Genomic DNA, 17,720 nt, shown 5'->3' with positions numbered 1-17,720 from the left:
CTAGTTCCACAGGAATGGTTCAAAACATAGACAGTAAGAAGAGTCCGTTTTCTTGTACTTAAGTCGGCATTGTGCCTTATATATTTAATTACGATGCAATTTCTGTGTTTCATTGTCAATAAGAAGGTCAGCTGGGTACAGTAAACCTGAAGTGAAGCATCGGAATCTATAATTAGTGTCACAGGAATGATTCAAAACGTAAACAGTAAGTAGAGTCAGTCTTGTTGTACTTTAGTCGGCATTGTGCCTTTTGTATTTAATTCCGATGCAATTTCTGTGCTTCATAGTCAATAAGAAGTACAGCTGCATACGGTAAACCTTAAGTGAAGCATCGGAATCTATAACTAGTGTCACAGGAATGGTTCAAAACATAGACAGTAAGAAGAGCCAGTTTTCTTGTACTTGAGTCGGCGTTGTGCCTTTTGTTTTTAATTGCGATGAATTTTCTGTGTTTGATCGTTAATAAGAAGGTCAGAGGGATACAGTAAACCTGAAGTGAAGCATCGGAATCTATAACTAGTGTCACAGGAGTGGTTCAAATCATAGTCAGTAAGAAGAGTCAGTCATCTTGTACTTAAGACATCATTGTGCATTTTCTATTTAATTCTGATGCAATTTCTGTGTTTCATCGTCAATAAGAAGGTCCAAGGGATACAGTAAACCGGGAGTGAAGCATCGGAGTCTATAACTAGTGTCACAGGAATGGTTCAAATCATGACAGTAAGAAGAGACAGTCTTCTTGTACTTAATTCGGCATTGTGCCTTTTGTATTTAATTCCGATGCAATTTCTGTGTTTCATCTTTAATAAGAAGGTCAGATGGATACAGTAAACCTGAAGTGAAGCATCGGAATCTATAACTAGTGTCACAAGAATGGAAGAGTACATTGACAGTAAGAAGAGCCAGTCGTCTTGTACTTGAGTCGGCATTGTGCCTTTTGTATTTAATTCCGATGCAATTTCTGTGTTTCATCCTCAATAAGAAGGTCTGAGGGATACAGTACACCTGACGTGAAGCATCGGAATCTATAACTAGTGTCACAGGAATGGTTCAAAGCATAGACAGTAAGAAGGGTCAGTCTTCTTGTACTTAACTCGGCATAGTGCCATTTGTATTTTATTCCGATGCAATAGCTGTGTTTCATCGTCAATAAGAAGGTCAGACGGATACAGTAAACCTGAAGTGAAGCATCGGAATCTATACCTAGTGGCACAGGAATGGTTCTAACCATTGACAGTAAGAAGAGTCAGTGTTCTTGTACTGAAGTTTGCATTGTGCCTTTTGTATTAAATTAAGATGCAATTTCTGTGTTTCATCGTCAATAAGAAAGTCAGAGGGATACAGTAATCCTGAAGTGAAGCATCGGAATCCATAATTAGTATCACAGGAATGGTTCAAAACATAGACAGAATGAAGAGTCAGTCATCTTGTACTTAAGTCGACATTGTGCCTTTTGTATTTAATTCCTATGCAATTTCTGTGCTTCATAGTCAATAAGAATTCAGCTGGATACGGTAAACCTGAAGTGATGCATTGAAATCTATAACTAGTGTCACAGCAATGGTTCAAAACATAGTAAGATGTGTCAGTCTTGTTGTACTGAAGTCGACAATGTGCCTTTTGTATTTAATTCCAATGCAATTTCTGTGCTTCATAATCAATAAGAAGGTCAGCTGGATACGGTAAACCTGAAGTGAAGCATCGGAATCTATAACTAGTGTCACAGGAATGGTTCAAAACATAGACAGTAAGAAGAGCCAGTCTTCTTGTACTTGAGTCGGCATTGTGCCTTTTGTATTTAATTGCGATGAATTTTCTGTGTTTGATCGTCAATAACAAGGTCAGAGGGATACAGTAAACCTGAAGTGAAGCATCGGAATATATTACTAGTGTCACAGGAATGGTTCAAAACATAGATAGTAAGAAGAGTCAGTCTTCTTGTACTTTCGTCTGCATTGTGCCTTTTGTATTTAATTAAGATGCAATTTCTGTGTTTCATCGTCAATGAGGAGGTCAGAGGGATAAAGTAAACCTGAAGTGAAGCATCGGAATCTATAACTAGTGTCACAGGAATGGTTCAAAACATAGACAGTAAGAAGGGTCCGTTTTCTTGTACTTAAGTCGGCATTGTGCCTTATATATTTAATTCCGATGCTATTTCTGTGTTTCATCGTCAATAAGAAGGTCAGCTGGGTACAGTAAACCTGAAGTGAAGCATCGGAATCTATAATTAGTGTCACAGGAATGATTCAAAACATAAACAGTAAGTAGAGTCAGTCTTCTTGTACTTTAGTCGGCATTGTGCCTTTTGTATTTAATTCCGATGCAATTTTTATGCTTCATAGTCAATAAGAAGTACAGCTGCATACGGTAAACCTGAAGTGAAGCATCGGAATTTATAACTAGTGTCACAGGAATGGTTCAAAACATAGACAGTAAGAAGAGCCAGTTTTCTTGTACTTGAGTCGCCGTTGTGCCTTTTGTTCTTAATTGCGATGAATTTTCTGTGTTTGATCGTTAATAAGAAGGTCAGAGGGATACAGTAAACCTGAAGTGAAGCATCGGAATCTATAACTAGTGTCACAGGAGTGGTTCAAATCATTGTCAGTAAGAAGAGTCAGTCATATTGTACTTAAGACATCATTGTGCATTTTCTATTTAATTCTGATGCAATTTCTGTGTTTCATCGTCAATAAGAAGGTCCAAGGGATACAGTAAACCTGGAGTGAAGCATCGGAATCTCTAACTAGGGTCACAGGAATGGTTCAATACATAGACTGTAAGAAGAGTCAGACTTCTTTTACTTAAGTCGGCATTGTGCATTTTGTATTTAATTCCGATGCAATATCTGTGTTTCATCTTTAATAAGAAGGTCAGATGGGTACCGTAAACCTGAAGTGAAGCATCGGAATCTATAACTAGTGTCACAAGAATGGAAGAATACATTGACAGTAAGAAGAGCCAGTCTTCTTGTACCTGAGTCGGCATTGTGCCTTTTGTATTTAATTCCGATGCAATTTCTGTGTTTCATCCTCAATAAGAAGGTCTGAGGGATACAGTACACCTGACGTGAAGCATCGGAATCTATAACTAGTGTCACAGGAATGGTTCAAAGCATAGACAGTAAGAAGGGTCAGTCTTCTTGGACTTAACTCGGCATAGTGCCATTTGTATTTTATTCCGATGCAATAGCTGTGTTTCATCGTCAATAAGAAGGTCAGAGGGATACAGTAAACCTGAAATGAAGCATCGGAATCTATAACTAGTGGCACAGGAATGGTTCTAACCATTGACAGTAAGAAGAGTCAGTGTTCTTGTACTGAAGTTTGCATTGTGCCTTTTGTATTAAATTAAGATGCAATTTCTGTGTTTCATCGTCAATAAGAAGGTCAGAGGGATACAGTAATCCTGAAGTGAAGCATCGGAATCCATAATTAGTATCACAGGAATGGTTCAAAACATAGACAGTATGAAGAGTCAGTCATCTTGTACTTAAGTCGACATTGTGCATTTTGTATTTAATTCCTATGCAATTTCTGTGCTTCATAGTCAATAAGAAGGTCAGCTGGATACGGTAAACCTGAAGTGACGCATTGAAATCTATAACTAGTGTCACAGCAATGGTTCAAAACATAGTAAGATGTGTCAGTCTTCTTGTACTTAAGTCGACAATGTGCCTTTTGTATTCAATTCCAATGCAATTTCTGTGCTTCATAATCAATCAGAAGGTCAGCTGGATACGGTAAACCTGAAGTGAAGCATTGGAGTCTATAACTAGTGTCACAGGAATGGTTCAAAACATAGACAGTAAGAAGAGCCAGTCTTCTTGTACTTGAGTCGGCATTGTGCCTTTTGTATTTAATTGCGATGAATTTTCTGTGTTTGATCGTCAATAACAAGGTCAGAGGGATACAGTAAACCTGAAGTGAAGCATCGGAATATATTACTAGTGTCACAGGAATGGTTCAAAACATAGATAGTAAGAAGAGTCAGTCTTCTTGTACTTTCGTCTGCATTGTGCCTCTTGTATTTAATTAAGATGCAATTTCTGTGTTTCATCGTCAATGAGGAGGTCAGAGGGATAAAGTAAACCAGAAGTGAAGCATCGGAATCTATAACTAGTGTCACAGGAATGGCTCAAAACATAGACAGTAAGAAGGGTCCGTTTTCTTGTACTTAAGTCGGCATTGTGCCTTATATATTTTATTCCGATGCAATTTCTGTGTTTCATCGTCAATAACAAGGTCAGCTGGGTACAGTAAACCTGAAGTGAAGCATCGGAATCTATAATTAGTGTCACAGGAATGATTCAAAACATAAACAGTAAGTAGAGTCAGTCTTCTTGTACTTTACTCGGCATTGTGCCTCTTGTATTTAATTCCGATGCAATTTTTTTGCTTCATAGTCAATAAGAAGTACAGCTGCATACGGCAAACCTGAAGTGAAGCATCGGAATTTATAACTAGTGTCACAGGAATGGTTCAAAACATAGACAGTAAGAAGAGTCAGTTTTCTTGTACTTGAGTCGGCGTTGTGCCTTTTGTTCTTAATTGCGATGAATTTTCTGTGTTTGATCGTTAATAAGAAGGTCAGAGGGATACAGTAAACCTGAAGTGAAGCATCGGAATCTATAACTAGTGTCACAGGAGTGGTTCAAATCATTGTCAGTAAGAAGAGTCAGACATATTGTACTTAAGACATCATTGTGCATTTTCTATTTAATTCTGATGCAATTTCTGTGTTTCATCGTCAATAAGAAGGTCCAAGGGATACAGTAAACCTGGAGTGAAGCATCGGAATCTATAACTAGGGTCACAGGAATGGTTCAATACATAGACTGTAAGAAGAGTCAGACTTCTTTTACTTAAGTCGGCATTGTGCTTTTTGTATTTAATTCCGATGCAATATCTGTGTTTCATCGTCAATAAGAAGGTCCAAGGGATGCAGTAAACCTGGAGTGAAGCATCGGAGTCTATAACTAGTGTCACAGGAATGGTTCAAATCATGACAGTAAGAAGAGACAGTCTTCTTGTACTTAATTCGGCATTGTGCCTTTTGTATTTAATTCCGATGCAATTTCTGTGTTTCTTCGTCAATAAGATGGTCAGAGGGATACAGTAAACCTGAAGTGAAGCATCGGAATCCGTAACTAGTGTCACATAAATGGTTCAACACATAGGCAGTAAGAAGAGCCAGTCTTCTTGTTCTTGAGTCGGCATTGTGACTTTTGTATTTAATTCCGATCAATTTTCTGTGTTTTGATCGTCAATAAGAAGGTCAGAGGGATACAGTAAACCTGAAGTGAAGCATCGGAATCTATAACTAGTGTCACAGGAATGGTTCAAAGCATAGAGAGTAAGAAGAGTCATTCTTTTTGTACATAAGTCGGCATTGTGCCTTTTATATTTAATTCCGATGCAATTTCTGTGTTTCATCGTCAATAAGAAGGTCAGAGGGATACAGTAAACCTGAAGTGAAGCATCGGAATCTATAACTAGTGGCACAGGAATGGTTCTAACCATTGACAGTTAGAAGAGTCAGTGTACTTGTACTCAAGTCGGCATTGTGCCTTTTGTATTTAATTAAGATGCAATTTCTGTGTTTCATCGTTAATCAGACGGTCAGAGGGATACAGTAAACCTGAAGTGAAGCATCAGGATCTATTACTAGTGTCACAGGAATGGTTCAAATCATAGACAGTAAGAGGAGTCAGTTTTTTTGTACTTAAGTCAGCATTGTGCATTATGTATTTATTTCCGATGCAATTTCTGTGTTTCGTCGTCAATAAGAAGGTCAGCTGGATACAGTAAACCTGAAGTGAAGCATCGGAATCTATAACTAGTGTCACAGGAATGGTTCAAAACAATAACAGTAAGTAGAGTCAGTCTTCTTGTACTTTAGTCGGCATTGTGCCTTTTCTATTTAATTCCGATGCAATTTATGTGCTTCATCGTCAATAAGAAGGTCAGCTGGATACAGTAAACCTGAAGTGAAGCATCGGAATCTATAACTAGAGTCACACGAATGGTTCAAAACATAGACAGTAAGAAGAGCCAGTCTTCTTGTACTTGAGTCGGCATTGTGCCTTTTCTATTTAATTCCGATGCAATTTCTGTGTTTCATCGTCAATAAGAAGGTCAGAGGGATACAGTAAACCTGAAGTGAAGCATCGGAATCTATAACTAGTGGCACAGGAATGGTTCCAACCATTGACAGTAAGAAGAGTCAGTGTTCTTGTACTGCAGTCTGCATTGTGCCTTTTATATTAAATTAAGATGCAATTTCTGTGTTTCATCGTCAACAAGAAGGTCAGAGGGATACAGTAAACCTGAAGTGAAGCATCGGAATCCATAACTAGTATCACAGGAATGGTTCAAAACATAGACAGTATGAAGAGTCAGTCATCTTGTACTTAAGTCGACAATGTGCCTTTTGTATTTAATTCCAATGCAATTTCTGTGCTTCATAATCAATAAGAAGGTCAGCTGGATACGGTAAACCTGAAGTAAAGCATCGGAATCTATAACTAGTGTCAAAGGAATGGTTCAAAACATAGACAGTAAGAAAAGCCAGTCTTCTTGTACTTGAGTCGGCATTGTGCCTTTTGTATTTAATTGCGATGAATTTTCTGTGTTTGATCGTAAATAAGAAGGTCAGAGGGATACAGTAAACCTAAAGTGAAGCATCGGAATATATTACTAGCGTCACAGGAATGGTTCAAAACATAGACAGTATGAAGAGTCAGTCTTCTTGTCCTTTCGTCTGCATTTTGCCTTTTGTATTTAATTAAGATGCAATTTCTGTGCTTCATCGTCAATGAGGAGGTCAGAGGGAAGTGAAGCATCGGAATCTATAACTAGTTTCACAAGAATGGTAGAATACATTGACAGTAAAAAGAGCCAGTCTTCTTGTACCTTAGTCGGCATTGTGCCTTTTGTATTTAATTCCGATGCAATTTCTGTGTTTCATCCTCAATAAGAAGGTCTGAGGGATACAGTACACCTGACGTGAAGCATCGGAATCTATAACTAGTGTCACAGGAATGTTTCAAAACATAGACAGCAAGAAGAGCCAGTTTTCTTGTACTTGAGTCGGCGTTGTGCCTTTTGTTTTTAATTGCGATGAATTTTCTGTGTTTGATCTTTAATAAGAAGGTCAGAGGGATACAGTAAACCTGAAGTTAAGCATCGGAATCTATAACTAGTGTCACAGGAGTGGTTCAAATCATAGTCAGTAAGAAGAGTCAGTCATCTTGTACTTAAGACATCATTGTGCATTTTCTACTTAATTCTGATGCAATTTCTGTGTTTCATCGTCAATAAGAAGGTCCAAGGGATACAGTAAACCTGGAGTGAAGCATCGGAATCTATAACTAGGGTCACAGGAATGGTTCAATACATAGACTGTAAGAAGAGTCAGACTTCTTTTACTTAAGTCGGCATTGTGCTTTTTGTATTTAATTCCGATGCAATATCTGTGTTTCATCGTCAATAAGAAGGTCCAAGGGATACAGTAAACCTGGAGTGAAGCATCGGAGTCTATAACTAGTGTCACAGGAATGGTTCAAAGCATGACAGTAAGAAGAGACAGTCTTCTTGTACCTAATTCGGCATTGTGCCTTTTGTATTTAATTCCGATGCAATTTCTGTGTTTCATCGTCAATAAGAAGGTCAGATGGATACAGTAAACCTGAAGTGAAGCATCTGAATCTATAACTAGTGTTACAAGATTGGTAGAATACATTGGCAGTAAGAAGAGCCGGTCTTCTTGTACCTGAGTCGACATTGTGCCTTTTGTATTTAATTCCGATGCAATATCTGTGTTTCATCCTCAATAAGAAGGTCTGAGGGATACAGTACACCTGACGTGAAGCATCGGAATCTATAACTAGTGTCACAGGAATGGTTCAAAACATAGACAGTAAGAAGGGTCAGTCTTCTTGTACTTAACTCGGCATAGTGCCTTTTGTATTTAATTCGGATGCAATAGCTGTAATTCTTCGTCAATAAGATGGTCAGAGGGATGCAGTAAACCTGAAGTGAAGCATCGGAATACATAACTAGTGTCACAGAAATGGTTCAACACATAGGCAGTAAGAAGAGCCAGTCTTCTTGTTCTTGAGTCGGCATTGTGACTTTTGTATTTAATTCCGATCTCTTTTCTGTGTTTTGATCGTCAATAAGAAGGTCAGAGGGATACAGTAAACCTGAAGTGAAGCATCGGAAGCTATAACTAGTTTCACAGGAATGGTTAAATCATAGACAGTATGACGAGTCAGTCATCTTGTACTTAAGTCGGCATTGTGCCTTGTGTATTTAATTAAGATGCAATTTCTGTGTTTCATCGCCAATAAGTAGGTCAGAGGGATACAGTCAACCTGAAGTGAAGCATCGGAATCAATAACTAGTGTCACAGGAAAGGTTCAAAACATAGACAGTAAGAAGAGTCAGTCTTCTTGTACTTAAGTCGGCATTGTGCCTTTTGTATAAAATGCCGATGCAATTTCTGTGTTTCATCGTCAACAAGAAGGTCCGCTGGGTACAGTAAACCTGAAGTGAAGCATCGGAATCTATAACTAGTGTCACAGGAATGGTTCAAAACATAGGCAGTAAGAAGAGCCAGTCTTCTTGTACTTGAGTCGGCATTGTGCCTTTTGTATTTAATTCCGATGAAATTTCTGTGTTTGATCGTCAATAAGAAGGTCACAGGAATACATTAAACCTGAAGTGAAGCATCGGAATCTATAACTAGTTTCACAGGAATGGTTCAAAACATAGACAGTAAGAAGAGTCAGTCTTCTTGACCTTAAGTCGGCATTGTGCCTTTTGTATTTAATTCCGATGCAATTTCTGTGCTTCATCGTCAATAAGAAGGTCAGCTGGAAACAGTTAACCTGAAGTTATGCATCGGAATCTGAAACTAGCGTCACAGGAATGGTTCAAATCATAGACAGTAAGAAGAGCCAGTCTTCTTGTACTTGAGTCGGCATTGTGCCTTTTGTATTTAATTACGATCAATTTTCTGTGTTTTATCGTCAATAAGAAAGTCAGAGGGATACAGTAAACCTGAAGTGAAGCATCGGAATCTATAACTAGTGTCACAGGAATTGTTCAAAACATAGACAGTAAGAAGAGTTAGTCTTCTTGTACTTAAGTCGGCATTGTGCCTTTTGTATTTAATTAGGATTCAATTTCTGTGATTTATCGTCAATAAGAAGGAGAGAGGTATACAGTCAACCTGAGGTTAAGCATCGGAAATTGTAGCTAAAGTCACAGGAATGGTTCAAAGCATAGACATTAAGAAGAGCCAGTCTTCTTGTACTTGAGTCGGCATTGTGCCTTGTGTATTTAATTCCGATGCAATTTCTATGTTTCATCTTCAATAAGACGGTCAGAGGGATACTGTCAACCTGAAGTGAAGTTTCGTTATCTATAGCTTGTGTCACAGGAATGGTTCAAAACATAGAGAGTAAGAAGAGTCAGTTTTCTTGTACTTAAGTCAGCATTGTGCCTTTTGTACATAATTCCGTTGCAATTTCTGTGTTTCATCGTCAATAAGAAGCTCAGAGGGATACAGTAAACCTGAAGTGAAGCATTGGAATCTATAACTAGTGTCACAGGAATGGTTCAAAACATAAACAGTAAGAAGAGTCAGTTATCTTGTACTTAAGTCGGCATAGTGCCTTTTGTATATTATTCCGATGCAATATCTGTGTTTCTTCGTCAATAAGATGGTCAGAGGGATACAGTAAACCTGAAGTGAAGCATCGGAATCTATAACTTGTGTCACAGAAATGGTTCAAAACATAGACAGTAAGAAGAGCCAGTCTTCTTGAACTTGAGTCGGCATTGTGCATTTTGTATTCAATTCCGATCAATTTTCTGTGTTTGATCGTCAATAAGAAGGTCAGAGGGATACAGTAAACCTGAAGTGAAGCATCGGAATCTATAACTAGTGTCACAGGTATGGTTCAAAACATAAACAGTAAGAAGAGTCAGTCTTCTTGTACTTAAGTCGATATTGTGCCTTTTGTATTTAATTAAGATGCAATTTCAGTGTTTCATCGTCAATAAGAAGGTCAGAGGGATACAGTAAACCTGAAGTGAAGCATAGGAATCTATAACTAGTGTCACAGGAATGGTTCAAAACTTAGACATTAAGAAGAGCCAGTCCTCTTGTAGTTGAGTCGGCATTGTGCCTTTTGTATTTAATTCCGATGCAATTTCTGTGTTTCATCGTCAATAAGAAGGTCAGAGGGATACTGTAAACCTGAAGTGAAGCATCGGAATCTATAACTAGTGTCACAGGAATGGTTCAAAACATAGACAATAAGAAGAGTTAGTTTTCTTGTACTAAAGTCGGCATTGTGCATTTTGAATTTAATTCCGATGCAATTTCTGTGTTTCATCGTCAATAAGAAGGTCAGAGGGATACAGTAAACCTAAAGTGAAGCATCGGAATCTGTTACTAGTGTCACAGAAATGGTTCAAAACATAGACAGTAAGAAGAGCCAGTCTTTTTGTATCTGAGTCGGCAAAGTGCCTTTTGTATTTAATTCCGATGCAATTTCTGTGCTTCATAGTCAATAAGTAGGTCAGCTGGATACGGTAAACCTGAAGTGAAGCATCAGAATCTCTAACTAGTGTCACAGGAATGGTTCAAAACATAGACAGTAAGAAGAGCCTGTCTTCTTGTACTTGAGTCAGCATTGTGCCTTTTCTTTTTAATTGCGATGAATTTTCTGTATTTGATCGTCAATAAGAAGGTCAGAGGCATTCAGTTAACCTGAAGTGAAGCATCGGAACATATTACTAGCGTCACGGGAATGGTTCAAATCATAGACAGTAAGAAGAGTCAGTCTTCTTGTACTTACGTATGCATTGTGCCTTTTGTATTTAATTAAGATGCAATTTCTGTATTTCATCGTCAATGAGGAGGTAGAAAGATACAGTAAACCTGAAGTGAAGCATCGGAATCTATAACTAGTGTCACAGGAATGGTTCAAAACATAGACAGTAAGAAGAGTCAGTTTTCTTGTACTTAAGTCGACGTTGTGCCTTTTGTATTTAATTCCGATGCAATTTCTGTGTTCCATCGTCAATAAGAAGGTCAGAGGGATACAGTAAACCTGAAGTGAAGCATCGGAATCTATAACCAGTGTCACAGGAATGGTTCAAAATATAGACAGTAAGAATAGTCAGTCTTCTTGTACTTTAGTCGGCATTGTGCCTTTTGTATTTAATTCCGATGCAATTTCTGTGCTTCATAGTCAATAAGAAGTTCAGCTGGATACGGTAAACCTGAAGTGAAGCATCGGAATCTATAACTAGTGTCACAGGAATGGTTCAAAACAGAGACAGTAAGATGAGCCAGTCTTCTTGTACTTGAGTCGGCATTGTGCCTTTTGTTTTTAATTGCGATGAATTTTCTGTGTTTGATCGTTAATAAGAAGGTCAGAGGGATACAGTAAATCTGAAGTGAAGCATCGGAATCTATTACTAGCGTCACAGGAATGGTTCAAAACATAGACAGTAAGAAGAGTCAGTCTTCTTGTGCTTACGTCTGCATTGTGCCTTTTGTATTTAATTCCGATGCAATTTATATGCTTCATCGTCAATAAGAAGGTCAGCTGGATACAGTAAACCTGAAGTGAAGCATCGGAATCTATAGCTTGTGTCACAGGAATGGTTCAAAACATAGAGAGTAAGAAGAGTCAGTTTTCTTGTACTTAAGTCGGTATTGTGCCTTTTGTATTTAATTCCGATGTAAATTCTGTGTTTCATCGTCAATAAGAAGGTCAGAGGGATACAGTAAACCTTAAGTGAAGCATCGTAATCTAAAACTAGTGTCACAGGAATGGTCCAAATCATAGAGAGTAGGAAGAGTCAGTCTTTTTGTACTTAAGTGGGCATTGTCCCTTTTATATTTAATACCGATGCAATTTCTGTGTATCATCGTCAATAAGAAGTTAACCTGCATACGGTAAACCTGAAGTTAAGCAGTGAATCTATAACTAGTGTCACAGGAATGGTTCAAAAAATAGACAGTAAGAAGAGCCAGTCTTCTTGTACTTGAGTCGGCGTTGTGCCTTTTGTTTATAATTGCGATGAATTTTCTGTGTTTGATCGTTAATAAGCAGGTCAGAGGGATACAGTAAACCTGACGTGAAGCAGCGGAATCTATTACTAGCGTCACAGGAATGGTTCAAAACATAGGCAGTAAGAAGAGTCAGTCTTCTTGTACTTACGTCTGCATTATGCCTTTTGTATTTAAGTCCGATGCAATTTATGTGCTTCATCGTCAATACGAAAGTCAACTGGATACAGTAAACCTGAAGTGAAGCATCGTTATCTATAGCTTGTGTCACAGGAATGGTTCAAAACATAGAGAGTAAGAAGAGTCAGTTTTCTTGTACTTAAGTCGGCATTGTGCCTTTTGTATATAATTCCGTTGCAATTTCTGTGTTTCATCGTCAATAAGAAGCTGAGAGTGATACAGTAAACCTGAAGTGAAGCATCGGAATCTATAACTAGTGTCACACGAATGGTTGGAAACATAGACAGTAAGAAGGGTCAGTCTTCTTGTACTGAACTCGGCATAGTGCCTTTTGTATATTATTCCGATGCAATATCTGTGTTTCTTCGTCAATAAGATGGTCAGAGGGATTCAGTAAACCTGAAGTGTAGCATCGGAATCTATAACTAGTGTCACAGAAATGGTTCAAAACATAAACAGTAAGAAGAGTCAGTCTTCTTGTACTTAAGTCGATATTGTGCCTTTTGTATTTAATTAAGATGCAATTTCTGTGTTTCATCGTCAGTAAGAAGGTCAGAGGGATACAGTCAACCTGAAGTGAAGCATCGGAATCAATAACTAGTGTCACAGGAAAGGTTCAAACATAGACAGTAAGAAGAGTCAGTCTTCTTGTACTTAAGTCTGCATTGTGCCTTTTGTATAAAATGCCGATACAATTTCTGTGTTTCATCGTCAATAAGAAGGTCAGCTGGATACAGTGAACCTGAAGTTAAGCATCGGAATCTATAACTAGTGTCACAGGAATGGTTCAGATCATAGACAGTAAGAAGATCCAAATTTTCTTGTACTTGAGTCGGCATTGAGCCTTTTGTATTTAATTCCGATCATTTTTCTGTGTTTGATCGTCAATACGAATGTCAGAGAAATACAGTAAACCTGATGTGAAGCATCGGAATCTATAACTAGTGTCACAGGAATGGTTCAAAACATAGACAGTAAGAAGAGTCAGTCTCTTTGTATCTAAGTTGACATTGTGTCTTTCGTATTTAATTAAGATGCAATTTCTGTGTTTCATCGTCAATAAGAAGAGCGGAGGGATACAGTCAACCTGAAGTGAAGCATCGGAAACAATAACTAGTGTCACAGGAAAGGTTCAAAACATAGATAGTAAGAAGAGTCAGTCTTCTTGTACTTAAGTCGGCATTGTGCCATTTGTATATAATTCCGATGCAATTTCAGTGTTTCATCGTCAATAAGAAGGTCAGAGGGATACAGTAAAAATGAAGTGAAGCATAGGAATCTATAACTAGTGTCACAGGAATGCTTCAAAACATAGACATTAAGAAGAGCCAGTCCTCTTGTACTTGAGTCGGCATTGTGCCTTTTGTATTTAATTCCGATGCAATTTCTGTGTTTCATCGTCAATAAGAAGGTCAGAGGGAGACTGTAAACCTGAAAAGAAGCATCGGAATCTATAACTAGTGTCACAGGAATGGTTCAAAACATAGACAGTAAGAAGAGTTAGTTTTCTTGTACTAAAGTCGGCATTGTGCCTTTTGAATTTAATTCCGATGCAATTTCTGTGTTTCATCGTCAATAAGAAGGTCAGAGGGATACAGTAAACCTAAAGTGAAGCATCGGAATCTGTTACTAGTGTCACAGAAATGGTTCAAAACATAGACAGTAAGAAGAGCCAGTCTTCTAGTATCTGAGTCGGCATTGTGTCTTTTGTATTTCATTCCGATGCAATTTCTGTGCTTCATAGTCAATAAGTAGATCAGCTGGATACGGTAAACCTGAAGTGAAGCATCAGAATCTCTAACTAGTGTCACAGGAATGGTTCAAAACATAGACAGTAAGAAGAGCCTGTCTTCTTGTACTTGAGTCAGCATTGTGCCTTTTCTTTTTAATTGCGATGAATTTTCTGTATTTGATCGTCAATAAGAAGGTCAGAGGCATACAGTTAACCTGAAGTGAAGCATCGGAACCTATTACTAGCGTCACGGGAATTCTTCAAATCATAGACAGTAAGAAGAGTCAGTCTTCTTGTACTTACGTATGCATTGTGCCTTTTGTATTTAATTAAGATGCAATTTCTGTATTTCATCGTCAATGAGGAGGTCAGACAGATACAGTAAACCTGAAGTGAAGCATCGGAATCTGTAACTAGTGTCACAGGAATGGTTCAAACATAGACAGTAAGAAGAGTCAGTTTTGTTGTACTTAAGTCGGCGTTGTGCCTTTTGTATTTAATTCCGATGCAATTTCTGTGTTTCATCGTCAATAAGAAGGTCAGAGGGATACAGTAAACCTGAAGTGAAGCATCGGAATCTATAACCAGTGTCACAGGAATGGTTCAAAATATAGACAGTAAGAATAGTCAGTCTTCTTGTACTTTAGTCGGCATTGTGCCTTTTGTATTTAATACCGATGCAATTTCTGTGCTTCATAGTTAATAAGAAGTTCAGCTGGATACGGTAAACCTGAAGTGAAGCATCGGAATCTATAACTAGTGTCACAGGAATGGTTCAAAACAGAGACAGTAAGATGAGCCAGTCTTCTTGTACTTGAGTCGGCATTGTGCCTTTTGTTATTAATTGCGATGAATTTTCTGTGTTTGATCGTTAATAAGAAGGTCAGAGGGATACAGTATATCTGAAGTGAAGCATCGGAATCTATTACTAGCGTCACAGGAATGGTTCAAAACATAGACAGTAAGAAGAGTCAGTCTTCTTGTGCTTACGTCTGCATTGTGCCTTTTGTATTTAATTCCGATGCAATTTATGTGCTTCATCGTCAATAAGAAGGTCAGAGGGATACAGTAAACCTGAAGTGAAGCATCGGAATCTATAGCTTGTGTCACAGGAATGGTTCAAAACATAGAGAGTAAGAAGAGTCAGTTTTCTTGTACTTAAGTCGGTATTGTGCCTTTGTATTTAATTCCGATGTAAATTCTGTGTTTCATCGTCAATAAGAAGGTCAGAGGGATACAGTAAACCTAAAGTGAAGCATCGTAATCTAAAACTAGTGTCACAGGAATGGTCCAAATCATAGAGAGTAGGAAGAGTCAGTCTTTTTGTACTTAAGTGGGCATTGTCCCTTTTATATTTAATACCGATGCAATTTCTGTGTTTCTTCGTCAATAAGAAGTTAATCTGCATACGGTAAACCTGAAGTTAAGCAGTGAATCTATAACTAGTGTCACAGGAATGGTTCAAAAAATAGACAGTAAGAAGAGCCAGTCTTCTTGTACTTGAGTCGGCGTTGTGCCTTTTGTTTATAATTGCGAAGAATTTTCTGTGTTTGATCGTTAATAAGAAGGTCAGAGGGATGCAGAAAACCTGACGTGAAGCATCGGAATCTATTACTAGCGTAACAGGAATGGTTCAAAACATAGGCAGTAAGAAGAGTCAGCCTTCTTGTACTTACGTCTGCATTATGCTTTTTGTATTTAAGTCCGATGCAATTTATGTGCTTCATCGTCAATACGAAAGTCAACTGGGTACAGTAAACCTGAAGTGAAGCATCGTTATCTATAGCTTGTGTCACAGGAATGGTTCAAAACATAGAGAGTAAGAAGAGTCAGTTTTCTTGTACTTAAGTCGGCATTGTGCCTTTTGTGTATAATTCCGTTGCAATTTCTGTGTTTCATCGTGAATAAGAAGCTGAGAGGGATACAGTAAACCTGAAGTGAAGCATCGGAATCTATAACTAGTGTCACACGAATGGTTGGAAACATAGACAGTAAGAAGGGTCAGTCTTCTTGTACTTAACTCGGCATAGTGCCTTTTGTATATTATTACGATGCAATATCTGTGTTTCTTCGTCAATAAGATGGTCAGATGGATACAGTAAACCTGAAGTGAAGCATCGGAATCTATAACTAGTGTCACAGAAATGGTTCAAAACATAGACAGTAAGAAGCGCCAGTCTTCTTGTACTTGAGTCGGCATTGTGCATTTTGTATTTAATTCCGATCAATTTTCTGTGTTTGATCGTCAATAAGAAGGTCAGAGGGATACAGTAAACATGACGAGAAGCATCGGAATCCATAACTAGTGTCACAGGAATGGTTCAAAACATAAACAGTAAGAAAAGTCAGTCTTCTTCTACTTAAGTCGATATTGTGCCTTTTGTATTTAATTAAGATGCAATTTCTGTGTTTCATCGTCAATAAGAAGGTCAGAGGGATACAGTCAACCTGAAGTGAAGCATCGGAATCAATAACTAGTGTCACAGGAAAGGTTCAAACATAGACAGTAAGAAGAGTCAGTCTTCTTGTACTTAAGTCGGCATTGTGCCTTTTGTATAAAATGCCGATACAATTTCTGTGTTTCATCGTCAATAAGAAGGTCAGCTGGATACAGTGAACCTTAAGTTAAGCATCGGAATCTATAACTAGTATCACAGGAGTGGTTCAGATCATAGACAGTAAGAAGAGCCAAATTTTCTTGTACTTGAGTCGGCATTGTGCCTTTTGTATTTAATTCCGATGTAAATTCTGTGTTTCATCGTCAATAAGAAGGTCAGAGGGATACAGTAAACCTTAAGTGAAGCATCGTAATCTAAAACTAGTGTCACAGGAATGGTCCAAATCATAGAGAGTAGGAAGAGTCAGTCTTTTTGTACTTAAGTGGGCATTGTCCCTTTTATATTTAATACCGATGCAATTTCTGTGTATCATCGTCAATAAGAAGTTAACCTGCATACGGTAAACCTGAAGTTAAGCAGTGAATCTATAACTAGTGTCACAGGAATGGTTCAAAAAATAGACAGTAAGAAGAGCCAGTCTTCTTGTACTTGAGTCGGCGTTGTGCCTTTTGTTTATAATTGCGATGAATTTTCTGTGTTTGATCGTTAATAAGCAGGTCAGAGGGATACAGTAAACCTGACGTGAAGCAGCGGAATCTATTACTAGCGTCACAGGAATGGTTCAAAACATAGGCAGTAAGAAGAGTCAGTCTTCTTGTACTTACGTCTGCATTATGCCTTTTGTATTTAAGTCCGATGCAATTTATGTGCTTCATCGTCAATACGAAAGTCAACTGGATACAGTAAACCTGAAGTGAAGCATCGTTATCTATAGCTTGTGTCACAGGAATGGTTCAAAACATAGAGAGTAAGAAGAGTCAGTTTTCTTGTACTTAAGTCGGCATTGTGCCTTTTGTATATAATTCCGTTGCAATTTCTGTGTTTCATCGTCAATAAGAAGCTGAGAGTGATACAGTAAACCTGAAGTGAAGCATCGGAATCTATAACTAGTGTCACACGAATGGTTGGAAACATAGACAGTAAGAAGGGTCAGTCTTCTTGTACTTAACTCGGCATAGTGCCTTTTGTATATTATTCCGATGCAATATCTGTGTTTCTTCGTCAATAAGATGGTCAGAGGGATTCAGTAAACCTGAAGTGTAGCATCGGAATCTATAACTAGTGTCACAGAAATGGTTCAAAACATAGACAGT

This window comes from Schistocerca americana, unplaced genomic scaffold (assembly GCF_021461395.2).
Source record: "Schistocerca americana isolate TAMUIC-IGC-003095 unplaced genomic scaffold, iqSchAmer2.1 HiC_scaffold_13, whole genome shotgun sequence".
Lineage (NCBI taxonomy): Eukaryota > Metazoa > Arthropoda > Insecta > Orthoptera > Acrididae > Schistocerca > Schistocerca americana.
Note: the sequence above shows the minus strand (reverse complement) of the source record.